This window comes from Phyllobates terribilis, unplaced genomic scaffold (genome assembly GCF_046119375.1).
Source record: "Phyllobates terribilis strain yellow unplaced genomic scaffold, ASM4611937v1 Scaffold_8014__1_contigs__length_33612, whole genome shotgun sequence".
Lineage (NCBI taxonomy): Eukaryota > Metazoa > Chordata > Amphibia > Anura > Dendrobatidae > Phyllobates > Phyllobates terribilis.
In genome coordinates, this window is record NW_027370754.1 from 2,501 (window position 1) to 7,500 (window position 5,000).

Sequence of the window (5,000 nt, forward strand, 5' to 3'; positions counted from 1 at the left end):
CGAGGATTGGGAGAGGGGGGCTGGCCGTCGGGGTCCGCCGCGGCTCTGGCACTAACCCGGCGACGCTGAGGTCACGTGGGTGGTCGTCGGCCTGGCCGTGTCGGCGTCGCCCTCCAGCGTAGTCCCTCTTCCCACTCGCGCCCGTAACCTCAAAGGGATGCCCGAGCGGCTTTTCTTCCCAGGGCTGCTCCCCGCCCAGGGCGGGAGCGCAGGGGGATCCCAGGTCGGCCTTTCACCGTACTCCCTACCTCTTGGCCCTCGTTCCTTCTCCCGTTCTCCATCTAACCCCTTGGCTCTGGGGTTTCCGCTCTCCCTCTCTCACTCTCTCTCCTGCTCCCTGGCCGAGCCGCCTGGGAGGACGAGGGTCGAGGGGGAAGGCAACGGTCGGGCTGGGGCACACCGCACGGTGAGAACCCCCTTCGCCTGCCTCCACACCTCTGTCGTCCTCCCCACTGACGTAGGGGCTCGGGAAAAGACTGGAAATCGCGAAGCTCGGCAGTGGCGCGGAGAGGCCACCCACCGCCGCCGCTGTCGCCACCGCCGCGGAGGCCGCCCTTTCGGACACGAGGGGCAGCGCGAGCCTCCGCTGGCCGGGTACGCATCTGGAAGAAAAGGGCCGCCCTCGGAGAAGATCGCTGTGCTTCCCCGCACAGGGAGCGATTCGGACGACGGGCCCCCACGCCTGGCTGGGTGGGCGCCCCGCCGTTCGCCCGTACGGGTCGTCGGACCACTGCCTTCGCTCGGTTCGGGTCAAACTCCCCACGGCTCGGCCACCTCCGCAGACGGGAGGCGAGGCCGGCATGCGCGCCCAAAGATAGGTGTCGGAAGCCCGGGGGTAGAGGAGGAAGGGGACCGCTCACCTTAAGCCAGCGCGGGCTCCAAAGCCCGGGCCGAGCGAGCGGCGCCACCTCCCCACCCGGGAGCGCTGCGCCAGATCGATCGGAGGAAGAGCAGGGGTGCATGTAGGGACTTGCCCAAGTACGGAGGCTGCAAACCCCTGTCGTCGGGAGATACGTGCCCACGAGTCCTGGAAGCGCGACTCGGGTACAGGCGCCCTTGCGGGGGGGTACTGGATGTGGAACAGCACTGGGGTCGAAGCCACAAAAGCATCCGCCCTCATGGAGCCTCTCCTCGGCCTAAAAATCCAGATTTTAGCCTTGACGGCGCCCCCATGTGGAGAACCAGGGCCCGCGGGGGGGTCTGGCCAGGCTCACTTCAACCCAGGAACACCTCTCTGACTTGGGATAGGCGACCGGCAAAAGTCCCCCCACGCAGCTGCGGAAGCCTGGGTTCAGCCAAGGTGCAGACCTCCAGCCGAACAGGGACTCATAGCCAAAACGCATACCCAGGCCTACGGAGGTGAAAACCAGCTTAAATGAGTCGAAATGTGTCGGGGCTGAGAGGTACCTCTCTCTCATATATTCTGCCGGTGGTGTGCAAAACTGGGTCTTTGCATGGAGTGTCACCCTATACCCACTTTAGGGACGCATGCAAAAAAGTGCCCGATCGCCTGGAACTGTCAGGCGGATTCGGCTCCCTGGAATTTCCTCATTCTGGTTCTTTTTCACTTTTTGTCTCTTTTGCGACATCTAGTGGGCAGGCTGCATTACTGCAACCGGGGACACCTCAAAACGCTTGGAACTGGGGAGCGGGCTCAATTTACAAACGTTTTGCGGGTCCTGGAAGTCAAAATTGTGACTTCTGAAAACGACTAAGTATCAAGGACTCATCGCGCGAATCGCTCTGGAACTGAAATCGGATGCGCGCACTGACATGCTCCCCTCTCTGGAAGTCTGACACAAGTTGAAAAATTTTCTAAGTCCCCAAAAATTTTTTTTTTCAACTTTTTTTCAATTTTCCCCCTGTGGGATATATATTTTACCCACACTTTTGGAGCCCTCCTGGGATGCCCTCTAACATACTAGAACCTCATTTTGTGGAAGTTTTCACAAAATTGTGAAATTTTCAAAAAAGTCAGAAATTTTGCAAAAACGACTAAGTATCAAGGACTCATCGCGCGAATCGCTCTGGAACTGAAATCGGATGCGCGCACTGACATGCTCCCCTCTCTGGAAGTCTGACACATGTGTGAAAATTTTCTAAGTCCCCAAAAATTTTTTTTTTCAACTTTTTTTCAATTTTCCCCCTGTGGGATATATATTTTACCCACACTTTTGGAGCCCTCCTGGGATGCCCTCTAACATACTAGAACCTCATTTTGTGGAAGTTTTCACAAAATTGTGAAATTTTCAAAAAGTCAGAAATTTTGCCAAAAACGACTAAGTATCAAGGACTCATCGCGCGAATCGCTCTGGAACTGAAATCGGATGCGCGCACTGACACGCTCCCCTGTCTGGAAGTCTGACAAAAGTTGAAAAATTTTCTAAGTCCCCAAAAATTTTTTTTTTCAACTTTTTTTCAATTTTCCCCCTGTGGGATATATATTTTACCCACACTTTTGGAGCCCTCCTGGGATGCCCTCTAACATACTAGAACCTCATTTTGTGGAAGTTTTCACAAAATTGTGAAATTTTCCAAAAAGTCAGAAATTTTGCAAAAACGACTAAGTATCAAGGACTCATCGCGCGAATCGCTCTGGAACTGAAATCGGATGCGCGCACTGACACGCTCCCCTGTCTGGAAGTCTGACAAAAGTTGAAAAATTTTCTAAGTCCCCAAAAATTTTTTTTTTCAACTTTTTTTCAATTTTCCCCCTGTGGGATATATATTTTACCCACACTTTTGGAGCCCTCCTGGGATGCCCTCTAACATACTAGAACCTCATTTTGTGGAAGTTTTCACAAAATTGTGAAATTTTCCAAAAAGTCAGAAATTTTGCAAAAACGACTAAGTATCAAGGACTCATCGCGCGAATCGCTCTGGAACTGAAATCGGATGCGCGCACTGACACGCTCCCCTGTCTGGAAGTCTGACAAAAGTTGAAAAATTTTCTAAGTCCCCAAAAATTTTTTTTTTCAACTTTTTTTCAATTTTCCCCCTGTGGGATATATATTTTACCCACACTTTTGGAGCCCTCCTGGGATGCCCTCTAACATACTAGAACCTCATTTTGTGGAAGTTTTCACAAAATTGTGAAATTTTCCAAAAAGTCAGAAATTTTGCAAAAACGACTAAGTATCAAGGACTCATCGCGCGAATCGCTCTGGAACTGAAATCGGATGCGCGCACTGACATGCTCCCCTCTCTGGAAGTCTGACACATGTGTGAAAATTTTCTAAGTCCCCAAAAATTTTTTTTTTCAACTTTTTTTCAATTTTCCCCCTGTGGGATATATATTTTACCCACACTTTTGGAGCCCTCCTGGGATGCCCTCTAACATACTAGAACCTCATTTTGTGGAAGTTTTCACAAAATTGTGAAATTTTCCAAAAAGTCAGAAATTTTGCAAAAACGACTAAGTATCAAGGACTCATCGCGCGAATCGCTCTGGAACTGAAATCGGATGCGCGCACTGACACGCTCCCCTGTCTGGAAGTCTGACAAAAGTTGAAAATTTTCTAAGTCCCCAAAAATTTTTTTTTTCAACTTTTTTTCAATTTTCCCCCTGTGGGATATATATTTTACCCACACTTTTGGAGCCCTCCTGGGATGCCCTCTAACATACTAGAACCTCATTTTGTGGAAGTTTTCACAAAATTGTGAAATTTTCCAAAAAGTCAGAAATTTTGCAAAAACGACTAAGTATCAAGGACTCATCGCGCGAATCGCTCTGGAACTGAAATCGGATGCGCGCACTGACATGCTCCCCTCTCTGGAAGTCTGACACATGTGTGAAAATTTTCTAAGTCCCCAAAAATTTTTTTTTTCAACTTTTTTTCAATTTTCCCCCTGTGGGATATATATTTTACCCACACTTTTGGAGCCCTCCTGGGATGCCCTCTAACATACTAGAACCTCATTTTGTGGAAGTTTTCACAAAATTGTGAAATTTTCAAAAAGTCAGAAATTTTGCCAAAAACGACTAAGTATCAAGGACTCATCGCGCGAATCGCTCTGGAACTGAAATCGGATGCGCGCACTGACACGCTCCCCTGTCTGGAAGTCTGACACATGTGTGAAAATTTTCTAAGTCCCCAAAAATTTTTTTTTTCAACTTTTTTTCAATTTTCCCCCTGTGGGATATATATTTTACCCACACTTTTGGAGCCCTCCTGGGATGCCCTCTAACATACTAGAACCTCATTTTGTGGAAGTTTTCACAAAATTGTGAAATTTTCAAAAAGTCAGAAATTTTGCCAAAAACGACTAAGTATCAAGGACTCATCGCGCGAATCGCTCTGGAACTGAAATCGGATGCGCGCACTGACACGCTCCCCTGTCTGGAAGTCTGACAAAAGTTGAAAAATTTTCTAAGTCCCCAAAAATTTTTTTTTTCAACTTTTTTTCAATTTTCCCCCTGTGGGATATATATTTTACCCACACTTTTGGAGCCCTCCTGGGATGCCCTCTAACATACTAGAACCTCATTTTGTGGAAGTTTTCACAAAATTGTGAAATTTTCCAAAAAGTCAGAAATTTTGCAAAAACGACTAAGTATCAAGGACTCATCGCGCGAATCGCTCTGGAACTGAAATCGGATGCGCGCACTGACATGCTCCCCTCTCTGGAAGTCTGACACATGTGTGAAAATTTTCTAAGTCCCCAAAAATTTTTTTTTTCAACTTTTTTTCAATTTTCCCCCTGTGGGATATATATTTTACCCACACTTTTGGAGCCCTCCTGGGATGCCCTCTAACATACTAGAACCTCATTTTGTGGAAGTTTTCACAAAATTGTGAAATTTTCAAAAAGTCAGAAATTTTGCCAAAAACGACTAAGTATCAAGGACTCATCGCGCGAATCGCTCTGGAACTGAAATCGGATGCGCGCACTGACACGCTCCCCTGTCTGGAAGTCTGACAAAAGTTGAAAAATTTTCTAAGTCCCCAAAAATTTTTTTTTTCAACTTTTTTTCAATTTTCCCCCTGTGGGATATATAT